This window comes from Lepisma saccharinum, chromosome 29 (genome assembly GCF_977018435.1).
Source record: "Lepisma saccharinum chromosome 29, izLepSacc3.1, whole genome shotgun sequence".
Taxonomy (NCBI): Eukaryota; Metazoa; Arthropoda; class Insecta; order Zygentoma; family Lepismatidae; genus Lepisma; species Lepisma saccharinum.
In genome coordinates, this window is record NC_139257.1 from 24,446,440 (window position 1) to 24,458,915 (window position 12,476).

General features: G+C 37.4%; 1 long non-coding RNA gene across 1 annotated transcript; it reads right to left on the minus strand.

The window, feature by feature from the left end:
* Nucleotides 1-246: 246 nt before the first annotated feature.
* LOC145981508 (uncharacterized) lies at nt 247-11,642 on the minus strand. The gene is made up of 4 exons (XR_014440965.1): nt 11,545-11,642; nt 1,496-1,517; nt 773-785; nt 247-380 (listed from the first exon to the last, which is right to left on the minus strand). It is a non-coding gene; the product is annotated as an uncharacterized LOC145981508 (long non-coding RNA).
* Between the last annotated feature and the right edge of the window lie 834 nt (nt 11,643-12,476).

Genomic DNA, 12,476 nt, shown 5'->3' on the forward strand with positions numbered 1-12,476 from the left:
CCTAGTATATAAAGGGTGTCCCAGTTGAAAGTAGCCTGGCTCCAATCAACAGTTACATATCAAGTATCATGAAATGATATGACCTTGAGTACCTGCCACGGATCACGTTAAAATGAACTATTCCAATTTCCTGGTGCAATGTAGCCGTGATTTACCTCATAGACAAATGTATTTGAGCCAGGCTACGTTTAACTTGGACGCCCAGTATTATATACGTGTATGTTTCAAATTAAGGAAATATGAAACTTTTGCACCTAAATGCTTTTATTGCAGTGATAAGGAATACATTTTAACTGTGAGGTGAATAATAGAGAATTAGTACTAATGCTGCATTGAAGTCGTCCATTTTTTCTTCAAATGATATTCCTTTACGGATTCACCTAAAATACAAGTAGAGAAATGTTGTTATAAAAAATTCAAATTGTATAATTTTAGATAGTCATTAGAAATACCGAATTAACCTTACAATTAGTGTACAATTAATTTGTCATCAATCTCAAATTATGTTATTGCACGAATTCTATAAATTACTTCTTCCAATCTCAAAGCAGAGGTTTTCCGCTCAAGTTTTATATAAATTATTAATATCATAGTTGGTAAATTTTGAAAATATGTTCCAAATAATTTCAGTTTTAAGAAACCTTACGTGATTTCTTAAAATAAGCTTGTTAGAAATTATGCATTAAAAGAACGAATCTTTAATGTATTTCAACTTGTGATACACAATTTTTTACATCAAATGGTCTATGCAGTCTAACATAAGAACACTTACCTTGAGTAAAGACCTGAAAAGATATTAAGTTTTCTTAGTGTATGTAAACTACCAACATTTGGTCTTATAATTTGAATTTTCTGCCACTTTTACCCTATCCTGAAGATCGCAATGCTTAGAAATAACATGAAATGTGTCGAGAGCCACTCGCATAGTAACATTCATTCTCAGGAACGAATCGAACCCGGAATTTCCGGTAGGAAGGTCGCTAGTTAACAACAATGGGAAATTCTATCCACATTTTGAAAGAAAATCTGAAATAAGAATCTACCTATTGGCTTACGAACATGTGCTCTCTAGAACCACAGAAAGGAATAGAAAAGTGCAAAGGTTCGGTGGAAATATCACATCATTGATTCCAACTAATTCTTACGCAATTGCGAGATAAAGTTTATAACATATAGTTCTTCCATAAGTTTTGAAGAGACTTTCGTGGTAGAATCGCTCATTTTTGCTCGTGAATTTGAAACTCATTTTTGGATTAGAGTAGAAGTGTTTGATAACAACGTAAGATACGAAATTAAACACTAAAGTTTGTTGAACGTAAAATGTCTGTTGAGCTAGGGCTGGACCTGCAGTGCAATGTCCCTTCACCAGGCAGGGCACAATTAAGCATATCAAATATATTTATATTTTGAACTTCGTATTGAAAATAATAACTTATCCTATGATGAACGAAAATTATGATGATTGTAAAATTAATTATTTTTAAATAATAATTACCCTCCAGTTCCTCTGAGATCCTCTGTAACATTTAATACTGAAATTAGTTATGTCCACGTAGCATATTTTATAGAACAACTAAGTATTTAACACACAATGAACAGCTTAGGAAATAAAGTAGAATTAATGAATTATCAGATCGACATAACTCGGATAGATATCAGTGTATCATGTCTGGTTATGTACGTGCATTGCATGTTTTCATAATATAAGTAAATTTTGGTGCTTTACAGCAAGTAACACGGAATTGTTGCGTTGAAATGAAACCTTCATCATACAACAAAGCCATGTTCATGATCTATTGTTACACAGGGTGTTTCACAGTTGGAGTTCAGATATAACAATAATTTTTATATAATTGATTCATTGGTTGATTTAGTTTGTTTTACTTCACTTTTTTGCCACAGATAGCTAATTACGAAGATTGGAATGAATGACGATATGATGAATGCACACTCACACATACCCATGCCCAGGCCGGGAATCGAACCCGGGACTGCTGACAAAAGATAATCGATCAGACAATATGATTATAGATGGCGGGGAAATTACTTTCGGTTTAGGTAATTTTCCAATGTAAATAAGTGAAATACAGATCGTTACAGAGCATATTTTCTTATAAAAGATGGGATACAAAATGGAGGACTTGAAATTTTTGAGTGATATAGAGAAACAAGGAACCTAGATTAGATTGGCATTTTCCCGGATCGTTTGGATGAAGATTTACAGAAAAATAGTAGTCTTTTCAAGACAATATTGATCTTCTTCCTACAGTTTCGTGTTAAGACTTCTGCAGGTTTAAATAAAGCTTACATAAATTATAAACATTGAAATACTTCTATTTTACAACAGTGAAATGTATAATTGTCTAGTCAAACACAGCCCCTTTAATTTTATCACATGGCTTAGAGAGTGCGTCGTCAGAAATTTTTGTAGGGGTAAAGGCCAGTAATAGAAGTAGAAAAATAGAAATAATAATAACTACAACTGTTATAAATGTTATACAATAAATAATCACTAAAGTGATGAAAGTTGTATTCTAAATTTATTATTATTTACTTATTAATAATATTCGAATGCATATCCATTCCAACAATTACAGTACTGAAATGCACAGTTATTGTTATTTTATTATGAACTTTTTCAAATGTCTTTCAAGAAAAACACTTTAGAAGTTAGTAAAAATTTTATTACAAATTTTATATTGATTACATTAAATTATAAGATTAGAATTTTTGGAATTCTGGATGATAATAAACAGTTAGTTTCAATCTTAAATATAGTAAACACATGTGCGGTAGAAAATTATGACTTTCTAAACAAGTAAAATATTTTCATTTGAATTAATCCGATGATGTAGTGTCGACTATAGACTGATTTTTCCGTATCCGATGAGAAAAATATTTGTTCCCAACCTCGTGTTGTAGCCAAAAGCCACACAATGATTGCCGCCTTTTCTTAAGACACACCTTTGAACACCATGTTAATCATTTGAAAACCGGAAGTAAAGTTTCCCCCCGCGCCAAGGAAGCACAGAAATGTAAACATCCGGTGGTTAGCCCACATTTCCTACTCATATCAAAATTTTGTGATTTATTATTTTCCAGTTTTTCTACATACAGTATTATCGATAAAATGTCAAGGTAGCAAAGAGTTCTACATCGTCCATTTAGTAAGAATTACATCTGAAAAGTAAAAGTTGTACTATGGCTGCTATGCACAGGTCTACAGAGAGTTGAAGCCATACGCTTGTGAGTAGTGTAAGTTAAGCGTTTCAAAATAGTACTTGGTACGAGCTCTTTTTTAGCCTCTTTTTTTATCAATTGAAAATCAGTTTTTGACATATTTTGACAATTTTTTGTCGATGTTTTAGCGTTTAGCGATGTTTTAGTAAAATTTCCCTTTTTTCCCACTCGTACTTGGTACGAATGAGACGATCTTACGTGATATAACTTAACCTATCTTTTTTTTTATTACGTGCTAAACTACACGAGAGCCTCTACATGCTTTGACCTACTTTAGAGTAGACCCAAATGGACAGTTCACAAACCGAAAATGAGGCTCGGAGTGAGGCTCGGTGAGGCTCGACTTAATGGTTTGCTCTTGTAAGACATAAGCCTCATTTTCTCGCAGTGTTGCCAACACCTTACTCGAAATAAAATCACCAAGGTTTTTTTCTTGGTCTAACCTATGTTATTGAACTGCGTCGTCACGTCCAAACCCGCATGAATTCCGGACACTATTGGTTCTATTCATATTTTTTCTTACGTATAGGTGTACATGATGAATCCCCAAACAGAATTTTCCTAAGTCTTACAGTTTCCAAGATAACCCCACTTCCGGTCGCCATTTTGGATTTCCGAGCATAGGTTCTATTCATACTTTTTCTCACATATAGGTGTACATGATGAATCACCAAACAAATTTTTCCTAAGTCTTACCGTTTCTAAGATAACCCCACTTCCGGGCGCCATTTTGGATTTCCGAACATAGGTTCTATTCATACTTTTTCTCACGTATAGGTGTACATGATGAATCACCAAACAGATTTTTCCTAAGTCTTACCGTTTCCAAGATAACCCCACTTCCGGTCGCCATTTTGGATTTCCGAACATAGGTTCTATTGATATTTTACTTACATATAGGCGTACGTGATGAATCCGCAAACAGATTTTTCCTAAGTCTTACCGTTTCCAAGATAATCCCACTTCCGGTCGCCATTTTGGATTTCCGAGCATAGGTTCTATTCATATTTTACTTACATATAGGCGTACGTGATGAATCCGCAAACAGATTTCTCCTAAGTCTTACCGTTTCCAAGATAAACCCACTTCCGGTCACCATTTTGGATTTCCGAACATAAGTTCTATTCATACTTTTTCTCACGTATAGGTGTACATGACGAATCCGCAAACAGATTTTTTCTAAGTCTTACCGTTTCCAAGATAACCCCACTTCCGGTCGCTATTTTCGATTTCCGAACATAGGTTAGTAGATAGTAAATGTGATTCCCACTGCAACCCTGATTTCTTGACCAAACGACCTAAAAAACCTGAAAAACTCACTTTCTCTCCACGTGACGCAAACAAGCAAATAATAATTGTTGTTTTTTTAGGATCCCTGGCCCCTATAACCTCGCCAGGGGTGCGTGGTGCCATACCAAAAAAAAGTAAAGGTTCTCTAACGGCTGCGGTTATAGATTACCACACCTCTGTAGAGTTTCACGTGTTTTATTTTCTCAAAGGTCCTATGGGACACCTCTGTTTGTCAAAAATTCGAGATATTTGCAATTTAACGCAGGACTTAGAAAATTTTCGATTAATGAAAAAAAATTGGTTCTATGACGATATATGTTTATTTTGGTATGGGTGGACAGAGGACACCGAGACTCGACCGACGCACTAAACCCGACCTCTCTACGACTATTCGTTCAAAAGTTACGAGTGATCAAAGTTTTTGGGAGGGGGTGGGCTAACTTCTTAACCCTTAACCCCAGGACCACCAAAACTTGGTACACGTATCCTACACCTCCAAAATCGACAGGGGGCATCTAACGATGCCGTATGGGGGTGTTTTTCGATATATTTTTTCGATAACTCTTACTATTTTCGAGATATTTGCAATTTAAGATTTTTTTTAACGCTGGACTTAGAAAATTTTCGGTACATTTTTTTTTGTTCCATGACGACCTATGTTTATTTTGGTATGGGAGGACAGAGGACACCGAGACTCGACCGACACACTAAACCCAACCTCTCTACGCGTACTCAACGTCACCAAAAAAGGTTAAAGGTTCCAAATAACAATAGTTAGAGTTTCGCCAATCTAGTAAAGTGGATTGGTTGAAATCTCCAAGGCGTATTTTGCTTTTTTTTTTCAAATATGAACACGTTAAAACTGAACTGTCTTGGATTTTTTGAGTTTTGTATTCGCCCTGAGAAAATTCTATATAAAATAACATACCTGAAAATTATATTCGCAGTAGATTGATTTTTTTTGAGTTTTGTAATCACCTCAAGAAATTCTATATAAAATAACATACCTGAAAATTGTATTCACAGTAGATTGAATTCTTGAGTTTTTGTATTCGCACGCAAGAAATTCTATATAAATAACATACCTGAAATTCTATTTACAGTAGATTGAATTTTTGAGTTTTGTAATCACTCCAAGAAATTCTATATAAAATAACATACCTGAAAATTGTATCGCTATATACTAGTTTTTTTGATTTCTGTGATTTTGGAGAAAGCAATGGCATCCACCACCAGTTTCAATCATAAAAATGATAAAACTGAATGTGTTACTTGCGAAAAATTAATATCTAAAACTAATATCAGCAAACACAGGGCAAGATGTAGCGAAACAGGTTCGAGAATTAATTGTTCCTTACCTTCTAAGTCTTGTGCTCGATGTGGAAAGATGATTAGCATTACAAATTTAAGTAAACACCTCAAAATTTGCAAACCATCGACCGGACAAGCATCGAAAAGGAAAATCGATAATGCAGATACGGAAGCTTCCACTTCCAAGCAAATTAAATTATCCAATGAACGCAAACCAATTAGATCTGCATTCAACGACCAACTCCAGGATTTTTCAATTAAGTCAGAAGCAGGCCGTGACATCCTTAGTTTCTTGCATGAAACGAAAACATCTGTACTAAATATTTTGAAAGATAAACTTGAAAACAACTCTATAAAAGTATACGTTGTTCTGTTTTCCGAATACGAGAAAGTTGATGGCACAACGAGTATTTTTTATCATCGTACAAAAAACCAGACTCTTTATTTTGCTGACGTCGAAAATTTGGACAACTTCTATTATAAAGTTTCCAACGAGCTGGTTAAGAAACATGACGGTTTCGAGGCTAAAGGGTCGGGATGGTCTCTGTGTGGAAGTCCTCACACGTTAACTGTTTACGTGAACCGATTCTCGCCTCTTCGCGCTTCCAGCTACGTTCCTCTTCCACCGAACATTCAACACAAGAGAGCTGTGTTAAATATACAGAACAGCGATAACAAGTGTTTCCTTTGGTGTATATTGGCTGCACTGCATCCTGTTTATTGCAAAAATAATCCACAGTGGGTTGGACATTACAAACAATACGAGTCCGAATTTGAAAGTGTAATGTCTGGCATCGAATACCCGGTGACATTGTCGGATATAACAAAGTTCGAAAATCGTGCAGGAAAACGCATCGCTATTAATGTATATTCCTTCACGTCAGATAAATATCTCGTGCATCCCGTCAGGATAAGCGATATCGACGATGACGATGCTCGTGTAATAAATCTTCTTCTAATTTCAAACGAGGATGTTCATCACTACACGCTAATTCGTTCTCTATCACGTTTGGTCAGAAGTCAAACTACCAAGTATAAACATTGCATCGAAGTTTGCCCGAGATGCCTAACCACGTTCGACGATCAAAAACAACTCAATTATCGAAAATACACCGGACGTCAAATTGCTATCGAGAAACTTGCCGAACATAAAATTTATTGCGGTGACAACAGGCCGGCTAGAATGTTGATGCCCGAAACGAACGAAGTCGAAGAATTCAAAATGCACAAGGCATTGTTGGAACATCCCGCAATCATCGTCGCAGATTTCGAGTCTTTCCTGAAACCACTCTCCTACTGCGAACCAGATCCTGAAATTTCCTCCACAACGCCGTACCAGCTTCATCAACCTAATAGTTTCGGCTATGTTGTTGTGCGACGTGATAAAATAAATGAAGCATATATATACCGCGGACCAAATGTAATCGAACACTTCCTGGAAAAAATGGTGGAGGAGGTTGAGGTAATTGGTAGCGTACTGCTTACATCAAAACCGATGGCATCTTTAACTGAAAATGAACTTCAAAATTACAATTCCACTGAGGTGTGTCCGGTATGTGATCAAAGTTTCACTGATGAGAACAAAAAAATATCCCACCACGATCATTTCAGCGGAAACTACATAGGTGGAATTTGCAACACGTGCAATCTTAAAATCCAGAAACCTAAATTCATCCCCATATTCTTTCACAACGGAAGCGGATATGATTTTCACCACCTGGTGAGACATCTTGGCTACGATCCGAAACGTATAGGTGTCTTGGCCGAGAATGAAGAACGCTACATTAGTCTCAGCAAGCAAGAGTCGATTCCGGGAACGAAAAATACAATCGAGATGCGCTTCCTGGATTCGTATAGATTTCTCTCTGCAAGTCTGGATGCTTTAGCGAACAAACTCACCGACGATCAATTCAAAATAACTAGAGCTAGTTTTCCCAACCTAGACATAGAACTCGTTAGACGTAAAGGGGTTTATCCTCACGAATACGTTAGTGAGCATTCTAAATTTAACGACGACGCTCTCCCACCTCCAAGAGAATTTTACAGCAGACTCAGAGAGAAAGGAATCACGGACGAAGAATACCAACACGCGCAACTCATGTGGGAGAAATTAGAATGTAGGACACTCGGAGACTACCACGACGCATACTTAAAATTAGACGTGACGATACTCGCGGATGTTTTTCAAGCGTTCAGGAAAACGGCAACGAATATTTATAAATTAGATCCAGCGTATTTCTACAGTCTACCGGGATTAGCGTGGTCGGCAATGTTATTCCAGACAAAGGTCAAGCTGGAACTGATATCGGACGTGGACATGTTGCTATTTATCGAAAGAGGGATACGAGGTGGAATGGTGCAATGCGTACAGAGACATGCAAAAGCTAATAACGTACACATGAAAGAAGATTACGATTCAAATCGAGCATCGAATTACATCTTCTACGCCGACGTTAATAATCTCTACGGACATGCCATGGTTCAGAAACTTCCTTACGGGGGATTCGAATGGTTAGATCCCACTTCGATAGACATTATTCATTTCGACGATAGCGAGTGTGGTTTCTTCGCAGAGGTTGATCTCCAATTCTCCGACCACCTGCACGACACGTTTTCGGATTTGCCTCCGACTCCCGAAATCAAATGTCCACCCGACTCGATTCAAGACAAGCTTTTGTTAACATTGGACCCTAAACAGAGATACGTCGTCCACTACAAGAATCTCCGGTTTTTGATTGGGAAGGGTGTTCAGATAGTAAATGTTAGAAGAATACTAAAGTTTAAACATTCCACGTGGTTAAGACCTTACATAGAAACTAACACACAACATAGAACAGCTGCCACTTCCGATTTAGACAAGGACTTCTTTAAATTAATGAACAATGCGGTGTACGGAAAGACCATGGAGAATGTTAGAAAGCACGTAGACGTGAAATTAATTTCCGATAAGAATAAATGTCGGAAGTGGATAGCCGATCCTAGATTCAAGTCGAGAAAAATTTACAACGAGAATTTGCCACTTTTCAATCTAGATATAAAATTGATCAAATTCAGAAAACCAATTTACGTTGGCGCAACGGTTCTCGACTTGTCGAAACTTTACATGTTCGAATTTCATTATGACGTGATGAAACCCTTCTACAATGATAAGATGTCACTTTTGTACACGGACACCGACAGCTTCATTTACAGCATACAAACACCTAACCTCTATGAAGACATAAAAAATCCTTCCATGCTTGAGTATTTCGATACTTCTGCATATCCTCAACCCAACAGATTTGGGATTCCTTCCCTATAGGTTATAGGGTTATAGGGGCCAGGGATCCTAAAAAAACAACAATTATTATTTGCTTGTTTGCGTCACAATACGGAAATAATGAGAGGCACGCGCGCGCGTGTGGCACATCGTTCCCCCCGAGAGAGGTTTACAAAGGTCACGATATATAAACATTGGTCCCGGACTTGGAAAATTACGATAAGGTGCACTCATCCTTCAAAGGATGAGAGGATGAGAGAGTGAAATTCACTCATCACTGCTTTTCTACGCTGTGAAACATCGTCAGCGCAATAAATGAGGCGCGGAACGTGGAGAGAAAGTGAGTTTTTCAGGTTTTTTAGGTCGTTTGGTCAAGAAATCAGGGTTGCAGTGGGAATCACATTTACTATCTACTAACCTATGTTCGGAAATCGAAAATAGCGACCGGAAGTGGGGTTATCTTGGAAACGGTAAGACTTAGAAAAAATCTGTTTGCGGATTCGTCATGTACACCTATACGTGAGAAAAAGTATGAATAGAACTTATGTTCGGAAATCCAAAATGGTGACCGGAAGTGGGTTTATCTTGGAAACGGTAAGACTTAGGAGAAATCTGTTTGCGGATTCATCACGTACGCCTATATGTAAGTAAAATATGAATAGAACCTATGCTCGGAAATCCAAAATGGCGACCGGAAGTGGGATTATCTTGGAAACGGTAAGACTTAGGAAAAATCTGTTTGCGGATTCATCAAGTACGTCTATATGTAAGTAAAATATCAATAGAACCTATGTTCGGAAATCCAAAATGGCGACCGGAAGTGGGGTTATCTTGGAAACGGTAAGACTTAGGAAAAATCTGTTTGTTGATTCATCATGTACACCTATACGTGAGGAAAAGTATGAATAGAACCTGTTCGGAAATCCAAAATGGCGACCGGAAGTGGGGTTATCTTAGAAACGGTAAGACTTAGGAAAAATTTGTTTGGTGATTCATCATGTACACCTATATGTGAGAAAAGTATGAATAGAACCTATGCTCGGAAATCCAAAATGGCGACCGGAAGTGGGGTTATCTTGGAAACTGTAAGACTTAGGAAAAATCTGTTTGGGGATTCGTCATGTACACCTATACGTAAGAAAAAATATGAATAGAACCAATAGTGTCCGGAATTCATGCGGGTTTGGACGTGACGACGCAGTTCAATAACATAGGTTAGACCAAGAAAAAAACCTTGGTGATTTTATTTCGAGTAAGGTGTTGGCAACACTGCGAGAAAATGAGGCTTATGTCTTACAAGAGCAAACCATTAAGTCGAGCCTCTCCGAGCCTCACTCCGAGCCTCATTTTCGGTTTGTGAACTGTCCATTTGGGTCTACTCTAAAGTAGGTCAAAGCATGTAGAGGCTCTCGTGTAGTTTAGCACGTAATAAAAAAAAAGATAGGTTAAGTTATATCACGTAGGATCGTGGCATTCGTACCAAGTACGAGTGGGAAAAAAGGGAAATTTTACTAAAACATCGCTAAACGCTAAAACATCGACAAAAAATTGTCAAAATATGTCAAAAACTGATTTTCAATTGATAAAAAAAGAGGCTAAAAAAGAGCTCGTACCAAGTACTATTTTGAAACGCTTAACTTACACTACTCTTGTGCACGGGGGACAGGGGGGCAATGCCCTCCAAATCATGGAATTCCGCATGAAGGTACAAACAAGGTATTTTTCCATGGGACATATTACCACGAAAATAGTGTTGCTCCTTCAAATAAAACCATCACTTGAATTTGAAATTATCACGTTAATGTAAATTAATACGATTCAAATCAAATTATACGTGGGAAATATATACTTTTAGTTCACATTAGATTTGTAAGGGAGAAATGTGGCCAATCATAGACGGAAGGCAATTCTATGGGGCAAATATTATGGTAAAAGAAAAGAAGACTAGTAGAATCTAAGAGTAGCAAAACAATAAGATACTCAAGACGGAATTAGTTTTCAGGTCTTCTTGCACTATTTCTTCCTGACGCCCAATAGCACCTGCAGGGTTCACAAAGGGGCAATTTTCCCCCTCGATATCAAATGTTATGTTAAAATAATACATTTCGTAATATTTTCTTGCTCGCAATATCTACTCATCTTAGTCTTGTCAATTTCAGATCCGTAGCTAGGATACGGCCTGAGTAAGCCCTGGATGCCAAATGATTTAAATTTAAAAGAAAATTGTAGAATATAATGCCAAGGCTTTTGCCCCCTTCCTAATCAGAGGGTCTGAGTACGTGCGGTTTTCATGCCTTTTAATGAAGATCTGCTTATATATCTTTATCTATGGTATTATCAACTCAAAGATTTGAGACAATTTGTGATGAATTTTAAAGACAATAATAGTGTAACGTAACATATAAGAATAACCTTACAGAATGTCAAAACGATGTTATACTTACATCCTTCTTTGGTTTAGTTTTAGCTGCACATATTGCAGTGATAAAAAGCATCATCAGAACAAGAGCAGAGACCAATTGCAGTTTCGCAATGATGTCTATCGAATGTATGACGCGTTTCCAAACGTGAAGTCTGTATTTATAGGCATACTACTCCTACACGAATGACCTTGCTGTAAGTAATTTAAACACACTTGAAATTTCCTGTGTTGAAAGACATATGGAACGGAAGCGTTCACAGTAGATGACTACCGGGATCAAATGCACATTTAGCTTATTTAAACGGCTATTACATAACTCAAGAATTATATAATTTCGATGCCCACACATCCTAAATATTTCCCAAATGATTTTCACAAATTAATATTATATTTGCAGACCAGCAAAATATCAAATACGTTCATATAACCAGTGTCGCAATAGCCCGTAGGGGCCAGGAGTAAAGCCCTCACTCCAACCTGCCTAGGTGGAAGATCATCCAACCAGTTACGGCGTGACGTGTGGTCAGCACGACGAACACTCTTTCGTTGTAGGATTTCAAGACTGGGTCACGCTACTCATTCTTAGCTCCCCAATCTCCTCACGGTGATGGGGGCTGCTGGTCCCATATACAGGTTGAAATCTTAGTAGAAAAGATGTTACGCTTCCCCTAGAAGACTTGAACCTACGCTGGTCCTGTAGCCCGATCCCAAATCCTGACGCCTTTGACCGCAAGGTGGAGTACTCGTATAAATAATAAATATAACAACTGTAAATAATCCACTACTTTTGTTTAGTGATTATTTTAAACCAATTTGTGCTTCTTACAAAAATGGCCACCTTTCCTAGTACGTATATGGTACTAACCGTTAACTGTGCATTCCTTGCAATAACAAGTAGGGACATTGATACACATTAGGAGAAGGTATGACTATGTTGCGCATGTAACTCCATAG